The sequence below is a fragment of the Mirounga leonina genome, unplaced genomic scaffold (assembly GCF_011800145.1).
Source record: "Mirounga leonina isolate KUSES-001 unplaced genomic scaffold, KU_Mleo_1.0 Mir_91, whole genome shotgun sequence".
NCBI classification, from domain to species: Eukaryota; Metazoa; Chordata; class Mammalia; order Carnivora; family Phocidae; genus Mirounga; species Mirounga leonina.
Window position 1 is genome coordinate 32122376 of NW_023270839.1, and position 23464 is coordinate 32145839.

Here is a 23464-nt window from a genome sequence, read left to right on the forward strand (position 1 = left end):
GCAGGTGGCTCAGCAGGGACAGGCTTACTGTTTTTCATACCTGCCACTGAGATATTTGACATTTTGACTTGCTAAGGGAATAAGATTTTTGAGGCCATTACTGGGTGTGTGTGTGGGGGGGTGTGGGGGGATGCGTGCTCATGGGCATGCTGAGGAACATCTCATAGAGGTCTCTCAGAGGAGAGAGTGCAAGAGACAGAAGCAACTAACAAAGTTATACAATTAAGAAAAGCTAAATACTAGAAAAGGGAGTGCGTTTGTGTGCATTTCATATTATTGAAGTTGAATAACCAATTCAAATCCCACTGTGTTAGAGAATAAGGAATTACTTTGTGGGGCACCTGGGTGGCTCAGTTGGTTAAGCGTCTGCCTTCAGCTCAGGTCATGATTCCCAGGGGGCTGGGATGGAGACCCACATTGTCGGGCTCCCTGCTCAGCAGGGAGTCTGCTTCTCCCTCTCCTTCTGTTCCTCCCCCCTGCTCATGCTCTCTCTCTTGCTTACTCTGTCTCTCTCAAATACATAAAATCTTAAAAATAGATAAATAATAAACAACCAAACTGTCCTTTGGGGAAAAAATCACTTTGTGACTTAAAGAATTCCAGGAATTATACTTTATAATACAATAAGAATATTCTTTGAATATTATTTGAAGATTCCAATTTAAAGTTCACTGCAATAACTTCCCCCATTGTCTGAAAAGCAACTATTAAATCAGCATTTCATAAACTATAATATAAACATAAACAGAATGCACCATGCACTATTTTAGGCAATGGAGCTTTTCTTACTTTTAAGATTTTATTTATTTGAGAGAAAGAGTGAGTGAGTGAGAGAGAGAGAGCATATGAGCAGGGGGAGAGGGAGAAGCAGGCTCCCCACTGAACAGGGAGCCTGATGTGGGGCTCAATTCCAGGACCCTGAGATCATGACCTGAGCTGAAGGCAAACGCTTAATTGACTGAGCCACCCAGGTGCCCCTAGGCAATGGAGCTTTAAAGAAAAAAAGTAGAGTTTCAAATTTGAAAGAAATTTAGGAATTATAATAAACTAACCTTGGATATGGGCAGTAAGGGAGACAAGAGTCTCAGATAATCCCTAGTTCTCTGGCTTGATGAATAGGTGAATGGTAGAATCATTAATGATGTCTGATAAAGACTACCACTTGCTTACCTAATATCCACTCTACCCATTTTCTTATGTAATTGACCTATACAGTATTAAAGATGACAACATAACCAGCTAAAAACCATATGAAAACTATATTTTCCTGTCTCTACTATGTCTAGTAAGACATAATGACATAAGACTGAGACATTGACTCAGCAGGGTAACCAAATTTTTTTCTTTACCTTCCTTCTCTCCTCCTGGAATATGATGGTTGAGGCAGGAGCAGCTAGTTTGTGACCATGAGGTAACTTGAAGATAGACACTTCATGCTAAGGATTGTAGAACAAAACGATGGATTCCTGAAATCAGTGAGTCACCATGTTAGCCCTGGGTTGCCTAATTCTGGAGTTTTATTTTGACAGAAAAATAAATGTTCACTTTGTTTATTTCAGGTCTCTGTTACTAGCCACTAATCCTAATTGATACTCTGGTATAAAAATCAAGGTGCTTGGGGCTTTTTGGTAGGTGGCAGGATTAGGAGGAAGTTCAGTTTTGGGTGTGTTGTATGTGAGGTGCTTGCTGGTGGAATGCCCAGACATCACTTGGAAACACAAGGTAGAGATATAGACTTGGGAGTGATCCAAGGAGGAGGCTAACATCTATAGCTTATCATTTCCAGCCAGTGGTTCTTTATTTTCTTCAGATCAACTATGGTAAGGACTTTCTGTTTTTCATTTCTGAGCATTTAACTTGCACTTTACCTTGAACGTGAAAAAAGGCAATCTTCATCAGAAGCTCAAAAATGAGCATGCAAGGGGCACCTGGGTGGCTCAGTCAGTTAAGCATCTGCCCTCAGCTCAGGTCATGATCACAGGGTTCTGGGATGGAACCTATGTCAGCCTCCCTGCTTAGCCTGCTCCCCCCTCTCCTTCTCCCCCTGCTCCCTGCTCTCTATCTCACTCACTCTTTCTCTCAAATAAATAAAATCATTTTTAAAAATGAGCATGCAAGGTGAAAGTGTGCCAAGTGATCTTAATAATCAATAAAAAAATTATGATTGTTTCATGAACTTTAAAATTTTTGTCAAAATAGTAAAAATCTCTTATCTATACATATATAGAGGACTGAAAAAAAGAATAAAGCTATTATTTACTTAGTATATTGAAATTTAAGGCATCAGAAACATTGAGAACTGAAGTGTTTTATTTCTCTGTTTTAAATGCATCAAGAGTAACCTAAACACTGCTTGCTTTCTTCTCAATGTATAAGTTACAATAGGGATAAGATTCTTGTGTTTGCCCTAGTGAATTGTTACACTCTTTCCTAAGTTTGGATTAGCTTCCAACATTTTATCCTTTGACATTTGTGTTGTGAAATTCTCCAAAAGTTCTGTTAATGTGGAGGGTTTGTGTGTGTGTGTGTGTGTGTGTGTGTGTTGCCTGTGTTACTTCTGGGATATCGTCACCCTTTTTGTCACAACCACTTTCTTTCTTTATGTTAATAACTTCTCCTTCACGAAGTTCTTCTGGCTGTACATCCAGAGTCTTTCAAACGGTGGCAGTGCCAACATTCCCACCGTCAGCTATTTCTTCTATAATTCTATTTATGTTCAATGTGAATTTCACTTCCAACAGTGTCATTTTGGGGTTATTTGCTGTACTGTTGGCCAATTCCCTCTTTTGATTACCCATTTTTATAAAATGTCATGTGAATTTATCACTGGGAGACAAGATTGCAACACAACTACACACTTTCGCTGTGTGTGTATAAAATGAGTAACAGATGCAGAGTGATCAATCACTGATAGACTTTGAAAGAAGGGATTCAATTGGTCACTGATCACAATGTGCATGTGTTATTTGTGTGGTGATTTACGAAGACCCAGCAACAAAGTTTGTACCTTATGCAATTACTGAACCAAACTGAATTAGGTAACTGAAATGTGAACTGTGATGTTATAGAACTGGATTATTTAACTAAACCATGGTAATTGGATATCATGCATGTTAGAACCATGCAAAGTGAGACCTGTGTATAATCCAGCTGAGGGCTGGTGAGGAAAATCTAGACGTATCCATGCAACATTCATTCTCTTCCTTTCATACCTCTTATTTCTCCCCACTTTTTAGCCATTTCACTTCTATTAGTATCACCTCTAGAGAGTGCTAAGGATAATTTGCAAGGCATCCTAAATCAGTCAGTTTTACTACTGATAATTTTGGTTAAATATCTGACCTAAAATGGGGGGTTAAAATGATCCTCAATCATTTATTTTCTGTCCTGTTCTCATATCCTATAACCATGGTCTGCTGAATTAACATTGCTGTAATAATGTTCTGTCATAAAGGACTTTTATTATAATAAATTCTGTGTTGCTCAACATCCTACCGATCAGAATTATCTTTTTATTCATTCATTCGGTAAATATGTGCTAGGCACTGTACCATGTGCTTGGAATATTTTGTATCAGTGAATAAAACAGGCAATAATCCTTGCCCCTGTGGTGCTTACATTTTAGCTGGTAGTTGTGAGGGGCTGGAACATGAGGCAGCAATAATGAAGCCTGCTGTGGTGCCACCATGTTGTCAGGCCATGATACTATAAATAAGAAAGACACAGATATTCAAGTATACATTTTTTAAAAAGGATTAACAACTTTGGCCAAGTGATCAAAATTAATATCACTAATAAAGTGATATTATGGACATCATGTACTTTCTTTTTTTATTTTACTTAGAGAGGGAGAGAAAGGGGGGAGGGGCCGAGAGAGAGGGAGAGAGAGAATCTTAAGCAGGCTCCATGCCCAGCACAGAGCCTGATGCGGGACTCGACCTCACAACCCAGAGATCATGACCTAAGCCAAAATCAAGAGTCAGATGTTTAGCCAACTGAGCCACTCAAGCACCCCTGACATTGTGTACTTTAGCTAGGATGCCCTAAAACAGGCACAATATAACTATGTGATATTCTGGTCAGATATGTGTGACTTAATCCAATCATGATGAAACATCAGACAAATCTAGATACTTATGTCAAGCAAAAGGATAAAGATAGAGGCATAATTTATTGATATGGAAAAGATTTAGGGAGGTCCATATTTGGGAAGTAGAGAAGGCAGATGGAAATCAAGTTTTCTATTTTAACCAGATTTAATTTGAAATAACTATTAGACATACAAGTAAAGATACTGAGTAAGCAGTTTGATATACTAGCCTAAAACTCAGGAGAGAAAACAAGGTTGAACATATAAATTAGAGTCATCAGCATCTAGATGGTTTATTAAGCCATGGCTCTGGATAGGATTACATGAAGTCTAGATAGAGAATAGAAGGAAGGAAAAAGAAGGAGGAAGCAAACAGAGGTGAGAGGAAGAGAAAGAATTTTGAAATAAATACAGACTAAGCTTAGGAGAGAGACTGAATCATTGGCTGTGGTATCAGTTTGTCATGGGTGATCCTGGTTAGAAATTTTTTAAGGGTATCAGTATAAACAAAACCAGTTTAACAGTAATACCAGCTCTAGACCTCTGAGGGCTGCTTTTTTCAAATCTTATTGACTGCACTAATATCTTCTATTCCTTCAAACCAACCATCACATTGTTATACTAAACCACTTGGAACTGTACTTCCCGCCTTTTATTTCAGCTATTGGTTTGTTAGCAAATTGGACAGCACAGGTGGGAACTGATGACATTTGAAATATTTTTATTTTCAGATATTTATACCATCTTTGTTACCATTTGAATTCCAGGTCTTGCTCTGACAAACTCAATTTCACCTGAACATTAAGTAAAGGAAAATCGCCTGGGAACTGTGAGAATAGATTGGGTTGGGGTCCTCATGGTTGTGATGTTCTTGGTTCGATCTGAGCTCTATCTAACATCATTTGCCCTACCTTGCTTCTCTCAACATTAAGCATACATTAATTGAACTCTTTTCCTTGCTCTAGTTTCTTCATACTATTTATCACTACCTGACATCATGTTATGTAACTTATTCTTTATCTGTTTACTGTCTGTCCTACCCTCACTCGCATGTAGAACAAAAACTCCTTCAAATCACAGACTTTGTTTTATTCATTCCTGCTCTATATGCTGTCCTTGGACCAGTGGCACATAGTAAGTCCCCGATATTTGTTGAACAAATGAATTTTTCAGAAATTAGCTTGGTTAAAATAGAAAAAATCATGTAGTGCAAAAATTAGCTTGTTTCCTCCTCAAAATTAAAAGGGGTATATTATGTAATGAATAAAACTATGGTAATTGGTAATAAATACACACAGTACACATATGTTAGTACAAGTTCTGACAAAGTTTTTTTAAAAGATAGTATGCACATCAGGGAGTCTTCATTCAGTTAACAGGTTACTCAGGCTTTTGTCATTCTCTCTGAAGCTGGACAATGTGAAAGGGATATGTCTCTTCCTCTCTTTATATCGGCACCCTCAGTGTGAAACCAGCAAAAGAGAAAAACATGGTGGGGGAACATCTGAAGGTCAGCTTTAGGGGCACCAGATTAGGAATGAGCTACACAGACATCTCAGATCCATCATTCATTCATTCATTCGTTCATTCATTCATTCTGTATCTCTCTTTCTCCTTTCTCCAGAACAGATGATCTTAACCAATATGCTAATTTTTAAAGTCTATTAAGCCTGGGGCACCTGGGTGGTTCAGTTGGTTAAGCATCTGCCTTCAGCTGAGGTCATGATCCCAGGGTTCTGGGATCGAGCACCACGTCGGGCTCCCTGCTCTGCGGGAAGCCTGCTTCTCCCTCTCCCACTCCCCCTGCTTGTGTTCCCTCTCTCGCTGTCTCTCTCTGTCAAATAAATAAATAAAATCTTTAAAAAAAAAGTCTATTAAGCCTATCAACCTATTGTCCGTTGTGCATGTTGCCTTCCCCACCCCCTGCCCCAGTATTCTGTCTTTTGACTTTAATTGGCTCCAGCACAGAGATCGGTACTACATAAATGTTAGTTCCTGTTTCTCCCTCTCTTAAGACACACATAGATTAAGGGGAGTCTGGGTAGTTCAGTCAGTCAAGCGTCTGGGTCTTGATTTTGGCTCTGGTCATGGTCTCGGGTCATGAGGTCCAGCCCAGCATCAGGCTCTGTACTGGGTATGGAGCCTGTTTGAGAGTCTCTCTCTCCCGCTGCCCCTCTCCCCCCTCTAAAATAAATAAATAAAATCTTAAAAAAAAAAAAAGACATATATAGATTAAGCATCTTCTTCAGACCAAGCACAGTGCTAGGCACTGGAGATATAAAAATTAATAAGACACAATCTTTCCTTCAATGGGCTGATACTCCTGCCAGGATGACAGCAGTGCTAGTGCTGATATAGATGGAGTTACTATGGTTTTCTTTCCTGAGCCTTCCTTCCCTGGCTCCTGGTTTCAGGGGAAAGTAGAGGCTTGTTCACTTCTACTACTTCTCATGAACATTAGCATGTTTTCTAAATTTTATTACCACCTTATTATACAGTTTGTATTGACTATAGATTTTGTGTACAGATACCTTCAATGGTTGACTATGTAACTTCTTTTTCAAAAAGACTCAAAGTCTGACTATAATCCTCTTGCAGTGGCCTGGTTTCAGTTTTGGAATATTCCAAGCTCCTCCTTCTTCAAAGCCTTGTTAATGCTCTCAGTATGAGCCTCTCTGCCTGGAATGCTCTCCTCTCGGCTCTTAGGCACAGTCAGCTTCTCCAACATGAGGCCGTGATAACCATCCTACATAACAGCCAGTGCTACCACTATACCCTATTGTAACACTTGTTTTCCTTTGTGAGATTTCACACCATTTATAGTTATTTCAATTCCTTGTTTTTAGGTTTACTGTTTTCCTCACTCAACTGTGAGTCAAATCTTGTCTGTCATGTTCATAGCTATATTCCCAACGTATAGCAGAGTATCTGGCATATAATAGTTGTTGAGTAAATATCTGCCAAATGATTGGTTAAGTAATGAGGAAGACATCAAAAGAGGGGAGGAGAGATGGACAGAAAAAGAGACCTGCACAATCCTCAATCACCTTACTTCTCTGAACTCTTGAAGGGTCTACTCTCTATTAATCTTCAAAACTCTCTCCTTGTATACCTCCTAAGATAATGTATTTAAGTGATACATGCCTCACACGTTTAAGTTGATAACTATAATTTTTCATCGTAAGTTTAAGTAAATGCAAACAATAAATATCCTGTATATTATAAATAGTAGCATTTAAAATCTATTACACAATAGTCTTTGAAATGTATCCAATGGGCATAAATACAATAAAAGATTTGATACCCACCATGATTCATTTTTAAAAGGCACAAACCATACCACTCCTAGACATCAGATGGAAAGTAGTATAGAGGTCCCCTAAAAGCATATACAAAAGTACTCATAGCAACTTTATCCATAATAACCAAAAACAAGAAAAACCAACTGTTCCTCAGCAATAGAAAGGCTAGGTAAATTATGGTACATACATACATACATACATACATACATACATACATACACTGGGATATTATGTAGCAATGATTCTCCAACTCTTTGGTCTCAGGACCCCTTTATACTCCTAAAATTCCTTATTGAGGACACCAATGACTTTTTAAAATCTATTTGGGCATTTCTATCAACATGTGTCATATTAAAAATTAGGACTGAGACATTTTTTAAATGTTTATTAAACTATTTTTAAAATAACAACGACATGGATAAACCTTGAAGAAGTTATGCCAAGTGAAAGCAGCCAGACAAACATACACAAAACTATTGTTTTTTTTTTAAAGATTTTATTTATTTATTTGAGACAGAGAGAATGAGAGAGAGAGAGCACATGAGAGGGGGGAGGGTCAGAGGGAGAAGCAGACTCCCCGCCGAGTAGGGAGCCCGATGTGGGACTCGATCCCGGGACTCCAGGATCATGACCTGAGCCTAAGGCAGTCGCTTAACCAACTGAGCCACCCAGGCGCCCCTACACAAAACTATTGTATGATTTCACTTATAGGAGGTACCTAGAGCAGTTAAATTCATAGTGACAGAAAAGAAAATGGTGGTTGCCAAGGGCTAGGAAGAAAGGCAAACAGAGAGTTATTGTTTAATGCATAAAGAGTTACAGTTTGGAAACAGAAAATGTTCTAGAGAAGAATAGTGGTGACAACTGCATAACAATGTGAAGGTACTTAAGGTCACTTGCCATACACCTAAAAATAGTTAAAATGGTAAATTGTGTTATGTATATCTTACCAAATTAAAAGATAACAATAATAAATCCAATACATGTTAAGGTACATATTTTTATGTATGACTATATCTTCCAAATAAAAATATTAGTAAGAAGCAGTAGCCTTATTTTTAATTATTCCAAATATTTTATCAGGCTTAATAGAAGACAACTGAATTTTAATATCTGCTTCTATTTCAATCTGTCACAATGTGTTCTTTTGTTAAAGTCTGAAGAAAATCTGGCCTTACAAAAATATATAATGGAAAAGAGAAAGATTATTTTAATAGTCCTCTTGGAAAATTCTGAATTGTCTTCTTTAACACTATATCAAAATTGATAAGTGGTAGGTTCTTGAAATACTGGTTCACTAATATATGCAGAACTTCCAAATACTGACACTTCATTGTATGTCAGAAAAATCACATTTGTTAATATCACCACCAATCTCAACAGAAAAGTTGTGAAGTACTGGGAAGATGTTAAGCCCAGGATAGTGAATATAAATTTTCCAAAATTCTATTTTTGCTCAAAAATGCAAATTTTATCAATGTCAACAAATATAGTCAGTTGTTTGCCATGAAGTAACAGGCTCACTTCATTTTTTTTTTTTTAACAAAATTCTACCAAATACTTTAGTCTGAGTAATCATAGTTTGTCCTTGTTTTTTTCAAGTAAAAATGATGTTCTAGGAAAAACCCAACCAGGTCAGTTCACAATTCATTTGAACAGGTACTTTTTCTTGAGACAATCATCATACTCCTATATGCAGCAGAAGTACTTCCTGTGTACTTCCCTTTTCATCACTTATAATATTAAGAAGACAGATACTAGTCTCAGCAACCTATGAATGGAAGGAAGCTTCTTCAATCTAATAAAAGACTATGAAACACCTATTTCTAATATCATAACTAATGATAAGAAACTGAATGTTTTCCCTTCCAAAACTGAAAACAAGGCAAGGATGTTTGCTTTTATTGCTTCTACTCAACATTGTACTCAAGAGTCTAGCCAGTGCAATAAGACAAGAAAAGGATATAAAAAGCACATGGATTGAACAGAAAGAAATAAAACTGTCTTTAGTCACAGATGACATAACTATATATATATATATATCAAAAATAAATACAAAAAAAGTTGCTAGAATTAAAAAGTGGATTTAACAAAATCACAGGATATAATATCAATATAAAAATATATGCAATTAACAACTGGAAATTGAAATGTAAATAAAAAACTTTCAAAAATAGAAAATACTTAGGAATAATCCAACAAAATTTATGCAAGATTTGTATCCTGAAAACCGTGATATATTCATGAGAGAAATTTAAAAAGATGTAAATAAACAGAGAGATAAGAGAAATATACCATGTTCATGGGTCTAGAGATTTAATTTTGTTAAGTGGCAATTTTCCCCAAACAAATCAAATCCCAGTCTTTTTGTAGAAATTGACAAGCTAATTTTAAGCTTTACATGGTAAAGCCAAGCATCCAGAATAACCAAACAACTTTTGAATTCTTTTCCTCTTGAGTTCTTTAAAATGGGTATGACTGTTTAAAACAAGGGCTTAAAACAAATTGGCTATCAACATAGATCCTACAGACATTAGAAGAATAATAACACAACACTATAAACAATATTATGACAACAAATTCAACAACATAGATGAAAAAGACAAATTTCTTAAAATTTACCATGTACTAAAGTAGGCATAAGGAAAGGCAGAAAATCTAAATAGACCTACATCCAACAAACAAATTGAATTCTTATTTAAAAAAAAAAGCTTCCCCCAAAGAAAACTCCAGGGTCAGATAGTTTCACTGGTGAAAACACTGAAGTTACACAAATGATTTTCAGAAAAGAGTGGAGAAAAGAACACTATCCAACTCATTTTATAAGGCCAACAGTTATGGGTTGAATTGTGTCCCCCCCCCCAAAATGCATATGTTAACCACATTTGGAAGTAAGGTCTTTATTATGGTGATTAAATTAAAACAATACTGTTAATGTAGGGTCTTAATCTAAAATGACTAGTATCCCTATAAGAGGAGGAAGAGACACCAGGGGCATGTGGTTGCACAGAGAAAGGGCATGCGAAGACACAGTGAGAAGACCGTCATCTACAAGCCAAGGAGGGAGGCCTCAGGAGAAATCAAACCTGTCAACAACTTCATCTTGAAATTAGCCTCCAGAACTGTGAGAAAATAAATTCTGTTGTTTAAGCCCAGTCCATGGTATTTTGTCACAGCAGCCTTAGGAAACTAAAACACCAACATAAGCTGAATACCAAAACCTGACAAAGATGATATAAAAAAAAAAAATTACAGACCAATATCCTTCATGGCGATAGAGGCAAAATCCGTAATAAGACACTAGCAAATCAAATGGACCATACATAAAAAGAATAACACTTCAGGACTCAGTAGGATTTATCCAGAAATGCAAGATTAGTTTAAGAATTTAAAACCAACAATGTAATCCACTATAACAATGTAATTCACTAAAAAAGAAAACCAATATGATTTCAATAGATACAGAAAATGCATTTGACACAATTCAACATTCATTCCTGATAAAAACTTTTAGCAAACCAGAAATAGTAGGGAACTTCCTCAAATCAATAAAGGCATCTACAAAACACCTACAGCATAATTAGCAATAAAAGACTGAATTGTTTTCCCCTACAATGGGAACAAAGCAAACATGCCATTATTACTACGTATAGTCAACATTGTACAAAAGTCCTAGTCACTGTAAGAGGAAAAAGAAAAGTAAATGTCATTAAGATCAAAAAGGAGGGAGTAATATTGTCCCTATATGCAAATTACTTGATTATTAATGTAAAAATCCTAATGAATCTAGAAAACAATTACTAGAAGCCATAAGTAAACTTAGCAAGGTCACAGGATACAGGGTTCATATATAAGAACCTGTTTAAAGCAAGCATTAAACATATATCTTTATATACTAACAGCAAACTATTGTAAATGCAATTCAAAAATCCACTCTGTTGGGCGCCTGGATGGCTCAGTTGGTTAAGCGACTGCCTTCGGCTCAGGTCATGATCCTGGAGTCCCGGGATCGAGTCCCGCATCGGGTTCCTTGCTCGGCAGGGAGCCTGCTTCTCCCTCTGACCCTCCCCCTCTCATGTGCTCTCTGTCTCTCTCATTCTCTCTGTCTCAGATAAATAAATAAAATCTTTAAAAAAAAAAAAATCCACTCTGTTTACAGCAGCACAAAAAAATAATTATGAATAAATCTAACAAAAGATCTTCACATTAGAAACTACAAAAGATAGTTGAAAGTAATTAAAGAATTCCTAAATAAACAGAGAAATATACCATGTTCATGGATCAGAGGATTCAATATTAATGTAACAAATCTCCTCAAACTGTGGTATTATTAAAGGATATATATATAGATCAATGAAATTGAATAAGTCTAGAAACAGACCCATAAACATACAGTCAACTTGACAAAAGTGCCAATGTGATCCAATGGAGAAAGAGTCATTTTTGCCATAAGTACTGCTGTAGCAATTAGACACTGGACATCCATATTAAGAAAAAAAAAAAAGGACTATTGATCCTAAAGTCACACCATATGCATAAATTAACTTGAATTGGGTCATAGTCCTACATGTAAAACCTAAAATTATAAAACTTTTGGAAAAGAACATCAGAAAATATTTGTGTCCTCAAGGTAGACAAAGATATTTCAGAAAGGACACAAAAAGTATGGACCCAAGGAAAAAAAATTCATGCTAAGGTGCCAGCAGTTTTAACCATCATTGCTTTTGCATCATGAATTAAAGCATCAATGCACTGAAAAAGGAAAATAAACCTAAATTATTATGAAAATAATTTGACTCATGGACCCCCCTGAAAAATTCTCAGGCACCCCCCCCCCAAGGATTCTCAGATCACACTTTGAGAATAACTATTTTGCAATAATTAAAAAGAATGGACTCTGGTGTATGCAACAATGGATGCATCATATAGACATAATGTTGAACAAAAGAAGCCTGGCACAAAGGAGAGCATCCTGAATAATTCAATTTATACAACTTTCAGAACAGGGAAAAGTATTCTATGGCATAAGAAGTCAGAATACTGGTTATCTCTGGGATGGGGAAGGAGATTAAGAAAGGTCATAGTGGGAAGTGGGATCACCTATATCTCGATTTAAGTGGTGGTTTGTGCATTTTACTGTATGGATGTTATACCTCAATAAAAATATAAAAAATGTTGTTAAGTTCTTAATCTTTAACAGTTTTATATATTTTCCCCCTTGAATTTATATTTCAATTCCACTTCCATGCAGAATATTATTCTAATGAAACATACTTCTATATTTAAGTTTTTATTAAACATATTCTACTACCTTTACACAAAAAAACCATAGGCATATTCTCAAGCCAGTCAGTTTTAGGGAAAAAGCCATAATGAAGCTGAGAATCTGAGAATTCTAGTTTGAGGATAATGGACCATAACATTTATTTGGCATTTCATACCTTAACTGTTAAATTTACCTTTCATTCTATATATGGCTTATTTCACTAGAAAGTTTCTTAAAGGTAGGGATGCATCTTGGATCTTCCATAGCCGAGGACCTGACACTTTGTAGGTGGCTCACTGATTCATTTTCTCATTCATTCATGCAATGAAAATTTCTTCAGCATTTTATTTATGTTTAAGGCTTGCTAGGCTCTCTGCCTATAGTGACGGCTAAGTGCAGGGCTCAATAAATTCCCATTGATAACTGATTGATAATTATCAGCTACATTTCAGAAAGAGTATAATTCTCTTTTCTCTCAAATTCAAAGTACAGGTGCACTACCTGTCTTATTAACCCTGTTGTAAAAATGGGAACACCAAGACACTGAGATTAATTAACTGACTCACTTAGGGTCATGCACTTCATCATGTGAAGCACTTTAATCAAGTGAAGATTAAAACCCTTACACGTTCTTTTCTGGACTGAGGTGCTAAGGGAATTCATTCAAATTGACTAGAGTTCATATTTCATTTAAATGCTCTCATTTCACTTCTGCTACACCCACCTTCTCTGACTTGTATTTTAGGACCTGCAGTCTGAATTGGTTTACTTCTACTTCAGACTCTGTCAAGATATATTAGACACTGAGGGTCCATGACACCATCTGAAGTACAAGTGCTATTAGTTGAAAATACACAAGCAGTTTTATATTTCAATACAGTATAGCAATCCTTTGGAGAACCTGCTTTCTACTAAAAATGAAAGTGGGAATAATCAACCTAGGTGAATTTCGAAAATGTTAAAAAATTAAAATTTGATTTTACTATATATCCTCAGGTGGGTATAGCCAAAGGAAGGCAGATTAATAGTAAATATTTTTATCTGCTGCCAATGCATCTACAAACCATTCTGTTGAATAAGATCTGGCAGGTTCCTGACTGTGAGCAGAGATAGGGTAACAACTCTGATGATACATAAACTTGTATCAGATACAGGCTCCATTTTTTGCTGTAATCATCCATCCATAGCCTGGCCCGCTCAGCTGACAAGACATGTTATTAATAAAATGTACTGTACCACAAGTGCATTGCCCTACATGGTGTTTATCTTGTTGGAAAGTGTAATTGTCTGAAACAATAGCCTCTGTGAAAAGATACGTTATGAGCTGTGTAAAGATCAAAATAATTTCCACTAATAGTGGTAGTCGTTTGTGAAGAATTAAAACAGATTATGTTGCAGAGAGTTAACAACTGGGCCTTGCTTTTACCGTTCCTGTGAGAAGGCCTTGAATTTCATACCATACCTTGTGGTGAAATAAAGATCCTCCACCAGAATGTAAACTCATTGAAGGCAGAGAATTCCAATTTATCTGTCAATGTCTCCCTAGCACATAGTGCAGTCCTTGAAAGAGTCAGCATTTAACATTTGTTAAGTAAAGAAAAAAAAATGAATGAATATGAGTATAGGGAAGAAATGGAACAAGTTTCAGGTTCAAGCCAAGCCAGTATCAGTGTTCTACCAGGTTGTAACTCAGAAAAATAGAGTGGGATCCAAACTCCAGGAGACTGGTATTCGTGGAGAGGGAGAGGGTAAAATGGAAGCAGTCTGAAATCAAGTTGCTGAGGATACCATGTGGCGCTCCCACATTGCTGAGGCAGACAGAGAAGCCCTACGTATAGAAAAGGATGAAGGTTGTCCTTGGTCCCTACCTCTCACCCCTGCCCCAGCCCCACTGGATAGGATCTGAACAAATTCTTGCATCTTTCAATCTGGATCCTCCTGGCACAACAAAAGGAGCTTCGGATCTCTAATTCTCACTAGTAGAACGCTGGATGGAGGTAACTGCATGTGGCTTAGGGACCACTGTGAGGGGCTAGGACAAGAGCAAGGTCTTAGGGAGGTAGACAGATGGAGCACCAGATCCTGAAATGGAGCTGGGTTACTTCTCCACTGAGATAGTAAAAAAAGAATATGAAGGAAGGTAGAAAAATTTAGACGTTATGGAGGAGAGTAGATACAGAAACATTTTGAAGCAGAGAAAAGGAAAGTTGAGGGAACCTGCTGAGACCTAAACCACAGCCACTTTTCCTTATTTTTTTCCACGGCAAAATTTGATGTTGCTTTAATTATATCCTCCCACATGCTCACAGAAAGTGATTTCTCTCTCTCCCAGCATGAGGGGTAAATTACGTTTGGCATCATACTTTCTACAAGCAGTTAGTTTAGGATGTGTATGTGACACAGTTCTGCCCAATGGGACTCAGTTCTGCCAGAGGCCTCCAGAAACTAGGATTATCCTTCCTTTACTGTGAGAAAGAGAGAGACAGAAAAGACAGGAAGAGGTGGGAGACAATATCCCTCTTCTTTGGGCAATGCCCTTACTGCATCCGATGCCAAAAGTGCAGAAGCTAGGGTGCAGCCTTGAAGGGAGATGGCAGAAGAGAGTGTCATCTGAGGATGGCAGAGCAGAAGGAATAACTCCCCTTGGGTCCTCGACAACATCCTTGAGTTACTCAATTAACCAATATAGGAACGACTTTCCAGCAAACTTATTATTTTATGAGATAATAAATTCCTTCTCTTTCAAAAGCCACCACGAGTCAAGTTTTCTGTTGCTTGCACTTCTGTCGATAGCTTGATCTTTTCTTGTAAAGGTGAGAGCATGTGTTTGAATGTGAAATGTGGGATTTGAAAGTTTGAAACATATTTTAGCTTTCGCCTATAGCCTCCCTCCATCTTCTTCTCCCTCCCCCATCCCTTTCCCACATCTACTGGACTCAGATGAGGGCCGGGAGACACCAGACTGGACGCAGAAGGACCTCTCCATTTTTTCAAGATTTAGTCTTTCCCAGCTACAGCTGTGTTCCGCTCCTTCTTCACTAAGGACATATTCTGTCCCAGGAAGCTCCTCAGTCACTCCAGGAAACAGGCTTTTGGGGCCTTGCCCCATCAGTTCCACAGACATACCCAGATATATCTGAACCCCCAAGCCACAGCTTAGACTCAAATGGGGAGCCCCAACTGCAGCATCATTCTGTACCTATAGCTAGCAATGATTTGCGGCCCTTGAACACAAGTGGAGAATGAAAATGGCCAAGACTTAGGGATGGGAACTGGCACAGACATGGGAGAAGGTCTGAGAATGCAGGAATTAGCATGGCTTTACTAGATTATAAATCTTATGAAGACCACTTAGCACCCAGCACAGAACTCTGCAGCTACTGAGTTAAGTCTCCACACAGGTGTATTAAATTTAATTGAAATGACCACTTTGTAGGCTGAAGGTCAAACGGCTTCCTTTTACAGAATCTTCTGTCCAGAGAATGCCTTTCAACCACCGCCAACCACCTTCCCCGCAAAACAAAACCTTCAGTGTTTTCAGCTCTGTTATCTAAGTTTATTTTTTATAACATAACTTTGAGACAGGCAGCAGTAAGAATAGTTTCAACTTACCAGGAGGAAACGAAGACACAAAGAGATGATCTGACTTGGCCACAGTCCCAGAGGGCATCGTGGCAGAGCTAGGATGGTCTCTAAGTCCCTGGGGTCTCTCAAGCCATTGTTCTGATGTCCCTGTATGTAATTGTTTTGATAGCAATTTCCCTGGTTCTCTCTCACTAGCCTGCTAATCACGCATGTCAATCACATTCAGGACGGCCATGGGCCTAAGGGTCAGCCAGTGTCTCAGGAGGACGGAATTCAAAAGGAAAAACAAGACACAATAGCGCACTTTCTCCTTCAAGCACGTATGTCAGTTGTGGCCTCATAAGTCTGACAGAGTGTGCAGGAGAGAGGGTTGCTTTTTTTTTTTTTCCCCCTTCCCGATGGAGAAAGGATGTGTCCAGTGCTCTGACCACAGCAGAAAACCCAGTGAGAAATCCACCAGTTTAAGATCCTCTTACTGGAGATCACTCAAGGATATTGCAAGAGTTCTCCACCCACTCTCTGACGAATCAGGAGGGATGTCCTCTTTCTTCCTCCTCAGCGAGTCTCGGTCGCTTCCCTCCATCTGTTAGGCAAGCCTGGCCGGTGGAGCAGGAGTGTAAACCTTGACACGGATGCTAATTACCCTTCCCCTACAGACCACTTGGCCTTCTTTCCTCATTTCACTTTCACTTTAGAGAGCCGCATCTGGGGCCCAGGAGACAGGGTCCAGGCTTGGCCCTGGAGAAGGCCCCGCGAAGAGGCGCGCGTGCGGCCCACAGGGCGGGGTGGGACGGGGAGCGTGCGCGGAGTGGAGGTGGTTCGCGTGAGGCGTGGATCCTGGAATGTGCGTGTGCGCGGCCCTCGAGCACCGCCTGCGCGGCGCCGATTGGCCGGGGGCGCGCGGCGGGGGAAGCCCTTGGCTAATCTCCTGCCACTCAGCCCGGTCGACGTCGGCGCCGGGGCCGCAGCGCGGCGCGCGGAAGGACAAATAGTCCCCGCGGCGGCACCGCGCGCCCCTCCACGGCTCGCCTCGCCCCGCCCGGGGCTGCCGGGGCCCGGAGGCCCGGGCAGGCAGGGGGAGGGGCGGCCTCTGCGGCTGCTCGACCCCCGCTCCCCTCTTCGCGGCCTGATGAGTGGATTGCCCTCCCTTGGGAAAAGTAATTGGCTTCCCGGCTCCCTCCAGCCGGGATGGGCGGAAATCGGAGGCTGAGCGTGCAGGTTGCGGGGGTGGGTGGGGAGAAGAGAGGTCGGGGAGCAGCCGCATGGGAAGGAAACTTGGTGAAAGCCGCACTCCGCCCTGACGTGTTGGCGTGCTTCTTTCTGTACAGGCCCCGGTAGAAAGCTGGGTGGTAAGGAAGGATCAACGGAGGTTACCCCTGGTGCCCCAACCACCTGGCACGTGACTCTTGCCCCTCCAAGTTGTCATCATTCTGAAATTCACCTGGCTGCTGATCTCCGGGAAGAGAGATACTTTGGAACGTTTGGGTCTTCCAGCCACCACCGCCTCGTTTTTCTCTCAGAGCTCTACTTGGAGCTAAGATGGAGAAAGAGCCCTGACAAATCTGGGATCGGAGATAATTCTTGCTAACGGGGGTACCTCGGGAGAAAATAACATTCTCACCAGAATCATCCAGGAAGGTATCTCAGGTCCTTGCTTTAGTATTAGCGAACTTCCCTAAATTGTTTTTCCTCTGGGGAGATGGAGCAGAAGTGGGAGCCTTAAGCAGTTTACGGCCGAAATGATAGTAGTGTACTAGGAATTTAAGTGACTAACTCATCCCTCTTGTGATTTTTTTTTTTCGCCTTATTTACTGTACTTCACTCATTCATTCGTCTTCAAACAAGCTTTAATTGGGGGCTTTCTATGTGCCATTCTCTGATGTACTTCCCAGAGATACATCAGTGAATAAAAGAAGTCCCTGCACTCATGGAATCTCATTACATTTCAGACAATACATGTACAAACATACACAATATAATGTCACGTAGTGATGAATGCCATGAGGACAAAACAGAGTAAAAGGACAAAGATACAGGTGAGAGTAGTAGAGTAGTGTACTACTTTAGGTAAATTGATCTAGAAAGTCCTCTTTGATGAAGTTATGTTCAAAACAGCGGTCTGAATGAAATGAGGGAGAAAGCCAAGCAAATGTCTGGGGGAAGGAACTTTCCAGGCAGAGAAAAGAACAAGTACAAAGGCTCTCAGGCCAGAGTGTTTGGGGAGCTTGAATTAGTGGGAAGAAAGGAGGCTAACATGAATGCTATGCAATGAGCAGGAAAACAGAGATGGTCCTTCTGACGTCCTTCTTCCTCTGCTCCGATCTAACCCGTCAGAATAATCATTCTAAATCTTCATTTTTTGTACATCTCTTTGTGCTTTGATAGTTTCATGGCTATATTTTCTATTCCATTAAATTTAAATTCTTCTGACTGATTGTTAAGGTCTTTCCCCAATCTAGTTCCCTCTTAACCTGTGAACCATGTTTCAGTCTACTCCTTTAGTTCTAGTTAGGTCTGTCTCTCAGGTATATTCATGTTCACTTATTCTTATGTATATTTGTTTATGGATCTACCCTCACACAACTTAGTATTGATTCAGTAAGGATGTATGGTTGCAAGTAACATAAAATCCAACTCAAACTGGCTTAAATAGAAAAGGGAATTTATTGGCTCACATAACTGAATACTTCAAGATAGTTTTGTTAGACATGGCTTGGCTGAAGAGTTCAAATTATGTTGTCAAGATTTGGATTCTCCCTGACATGTTAGCTCTTTGCTCTGCTGTTGGCTTCATTCTCAAGCCCCACAAATGAACAACCAGCAACTCTAAGCTCACACTATCCTCACTACCAGCAAAGGTGAAGAACCTATTCCTAAACCACTGTTGCTAGAGAAAGAGATGCTCAGATTGGCTTGCACTGATTGACAAGCCCATCTCAAAAGTTGAGTCTATCAGTAACACATGAATGGCACAAGAAGGTGCTTTTAGGAAAATAGGAGTATGGTTAACAGAGGAAGGTTAGATATGTCCTGGGTAATGAGAACAGCAGACATACCACACACCCCTGTTCTTCTCTTGATTCTTCTCAAACATTCTTCCACTACATACGCCTTCAAAATGTTTATGCCTATTCAATGCAATAATATTATTTACCACCAAAAATATGCTCACTTCCTCCCCAAAGAGAGATGATCCAAATTCTCATGTAGTTACTGAAGATAACTCCCAAGTGCAGGACAGGAGGGTAATAAGCATGTTTCTCTATTATACAACAATATAGTTCCTCAAGGTCTAGTAACCTAAGGCTACAAGATAAAATTAGCTACAAAAAAAAAAAAAATAGCTACAAAATACTTAATACATAATGACAGAAAAAGAAAAAACCTGCAACAAAAACTCATATTTGGAAAAATGACTAATGGCAAACACATAGTGGTCTTTAATTCATAGCATATATCATGCTGGACAGAAACACCAAGGGCTTCCTACCATGAGAGAGGAGAAAGTTCTTTGATCAACACATCTGGCTGCCATATGTTCAACTATTGGAGAATCTCTCATCCATTGTTCCTCCATGCCATATCTGTAATGGACAGTGGGGAGTATAATCCTTCTAGGGACCACACCTCTTCAACATTCTCTTTCCTGATATAGTGGCAATTGAAAAAAAAAAAAAAAACAAATTTGCTATTACAGAGATAATTAACTTTTACTACCAAATAGCTGTGATCCTCTTCTGTTATGTAGAATTGTTGCTAGGAAGTAGCTGCATAGGCAGGGACTACATTCTCCAGCTTCTATTAATCTTGGCAAAGTCTTACAATTATCTCCTTTGGAATATGAGTGGAAGTGACATGAATCCCTTCTTGCCAATGTGGTTAAGAACTCGGTATGTCTTCTATGGTTTCTTTTTCTTCCTCTAGCTGCACTGAGAGGACGCTAAGACCCTAGAGAATAGTCTTAAGAGAGCCATGAGATAGAAGGAGTCTGGGTAGCTGAATGACCTTGTAGAAGGCCACTTTCTAATCAGGAATACCGATATCGGACTTTGCAATAGTGAAAAATAAACATCGGTAGTGTTAAGCCAATCAAACTTCTGCACTATGTGTTACAACACTTAGTGCTAACCCTAATAACTAGCCTTTATTCTCCAGACTTAGGATTTCTCTCACCATACAATTTATTTTACTTTTTTTTTTTTTTTAAGTAGGCTCTATGCCCAATGTGGGTCTTGAACTCATGACCCTGAGACCAAGAGTCCCATGCTCTGCAGACAGCCCGCCAGGTGCCACAATTTTCGTTACTTCTTACTAAGCTTCCAGTCTATTTGCATTTGGCCAATTTCATGGGGAAGAAAACCTCCAAAGCTAGATGTTATCTTAAGCTGCAGTCTTTGCATCTAGATTCCAATACGGGTATTTTTATCTTTCCATAATACGCCTTGTTATACTCCTTACTTAGTGGCCTCCATTTTGGTTTCTGCCTGAGAATGATTTGAAACAATAGCTACTGAAAAAATAAAATGAAAAAAAATAATAATAGCTACTAGTTTTGCAAGGGGGGACATGGGCATAGTGGTGCTGGAGGGAGTAGAATGGGATAATTATTACCTTTCTAAGCAGGCAGGAATTGCTTGAGAGAGGCCTGGGTGTGTTCAGACCTCTCCAAAGTGCCAGTCTTTTCCCTTTCTTGCCTTCATTGGCATTAAAATTCTCCTGGGGCTTTTCCAACTCTAATGGCTCCAGATTATTGAAATTTCTGTCATATTTGACTGAGCCCTTAGCAAAAATGGTCACTTATAATAAAGCAGTATTTTTCCCTCTCAGGCTTAGATAAATCAAGCTCAATCCTAAACTTGAGTCTTTCTTATAGGACCTAACTGAAAACCAACAGGCCAACATGTAATAGTTGGTGTACTCTAGTATCTGACCTTTTAGTGACATTTTTTACATTTCATACTTGATAGGCACATGTTTTGAATTCTAATATACAACAGGTGCCACTTTAATGTACTACTTTGCTATTGAATTCCCAACCCAATATAGATGAGGCCTCATCTGAATCAACTGATTCAACATTTTAAGATCTTTCACTTACTAATCCCCAGTTCTGATACCAATTTGTGAATTGTTAGAGCTATTTTAGTTGCAGGTGACAAAATAAAAAACACAAACTGACTTATACAAAAAATATATTGGCTATCAGCTCACATAGCTAAGGAACTAGTGATATATTTAGCTTAAGGCATAGCTTGATCCAAGGGCTTAAGCAATGTCATTAGAATTCTATTTCGTTTCATCTCTTGGCTCTGTCTTCTGTGTTGGCTTCATTCTCAGGCTCCATATGGTGGCTCCTGGCAGCTCCAGTTCACATAATCCTTACTGTTAGGAATCTCAGTGGAAGAGTACATGCCTTTTTCCCAGAAGTGCCAGCAATAATCTCCTTATATTTTATTGGCTTTGATTAGGACATGTGACCAGAAGAATGACTACTCATGTTGTTAAGAGTGGAGTCCAGTCTCCCTAAAAGACGTTGACTGAGAGTAATAGAGGAAAATAGGGTATGGTTATCAAAAGAGTGAATGCTGAGTGGCAAAAAACCAAATGTCTCTCATTAGATACCAATGTGTAGCGATTCCTAATTGCTTCACATGTGTTGGTTTTATCTCCTTCAGTGGACTGTAAGTCTCTCTGGAGCAGGATCATGTATTATATGTCTTAACAGTGCCAGCCCAGCAGGCAGTCCTTAGATACTGGCTGATTGATTGCCTCTTCGTGGCACACCAAAGAGGGTAAAAAGAGCTTAATAAAAGGATGATTAACAGAGATGTGGGAAGGGTTAAGGGAACCCACTAGCAATGGTAAAGCACTTAACTGGTAACAGTGAGAAGACTTAAGCCTGAAGGAGCAGGGGAAAGGAAATTTTAAGCGCTATAGTTTAGAAGGGGATGTCTGACAAACACTGTGACTATAAATAGAGAAATGCAGCCACTGCCAATGTGGCCCAGGAGGGGACTGGGAAGTAAACACTTGTCCTCTTTTCCCCCAATCTCCAGACTTCTGTTGGTACCTCGCATTGGCCAAACTCAAACAGAAGCTATAGGGCTTGGATGATAGATAAAGTCTGTAGAGGTCAGCCTTCAGTATAGAGCAAGGCAAATAGGGTGAAAGATGAGTCTGGAGGAGCAAATGGAAAATAACCAGGACATCCTTGTTATATTCCTTAGAGCAACCCTCAATAAAAACCACTCCTGTTTTGTAAGTGTTAACCATATAGCCTGATTTCCCAAGAAAATATAATTTTATCTTTTCCAATACATTTGTTAAATATATAACTAATGTGGCTTAATTTTTATAGCATTTTAAGACTCTAACATTCATGAATTCATAAAGCATGAAAAATCTTTTGTTAGCCTATGTAATTAAAAAACTCTCATCATTGTATTGATATGGAACTCCTCAAGAATATTGTACCTGGTAATCCATCAGAAAGCCCTGGCACAGAACTTGTCAAATAGTGACAAATTTGATAAATGTTTGATGATTTGAAGAATGATTAAATGAATAAATTAAAGCATTTAGAGCCAGACTCTAAGTGGGAAACTAGATAGGTTTTCCTTGTTCAAGGTTGATGCTAACTATATAACACCTACCAATCCTGTCTCTTAAAGTCTGACATTGGCTTCTTAGCTGTTGATCAAGGTCTTATCTCATAGAAAATGGAACTGCAATAAATTTTCTTCGTCAACCTTTAGAAGTAAGAAGTTTTATAATTAACTGCCATGCTAATAAACTCACTATAAAGTCCATTTCAGTTAAGGGACTATTATTTGTTTTAATAAAACTGGGTCTCCTCATGGAATTGTCATTTAAATGTAAGAAAAATAAATATATTTGCTTCAGTATATAAACTGGCATTATAAAATATCAGCCCAAACTGTTTCTCTAACAGATTTTAGTTAAGCCAAAATTCCACACTTTGATTCTTTGGCAATCTTGTGTATATAGGCCTTGAACAGTTTACAAAATGTTTTCATGTGAATCACCGTTTCTTCATACAACAAATAGTACTGAGTACCTACTGTGTGCCACACATCTCTGCCCTCATAGAACTTACAGTGCAGAGCATTGTTTCTCAAACCTTAATGAGAATATAAATCACCTGAGGAGCTTATGAAAATGCAGGTTCTAAGTCTGAGATGGGACCCAAGATCACATTGC

At 39.0% G+C, this 23464-nt stretch overlaps 1 protein-coding gene and 1 long non-coding RNA gene across 2 annotated transcripts in view; one reads left to right on the top strand and one right to left on the bottom strand.

Moving 5' to 3' along the window:
- Nucleotides 1–17013, bottom strand: part of ZNF280D (zinc finger protein 280D) — a 305303-nt gene extending 288290 nt beyond the window's left edge. The window contains exon 1 of the mRNA XM_034993555.1: nt 16271–17013. The gene's annotated coding sequence lies outside the window, so the exon portion shown is untranslated. The remainder of the gene's footprint in view (nt 1–16270) is intronic.
- Nucleotides 17014–17212: 199 nt separating this feature from the next.
- Nucleotides 17213–23050, top strand: LOC118002942. Its single transcript, XR_004677231.1, has 2 exons — nt 17213–17461; nt 17572–23050. It is a non-coding gene; the product is annotated as an uncharacterized LOC118002942 (long non-coding RNA).
- Nucleotides 23051–23464: the final 414 nt, after the last annotated feature.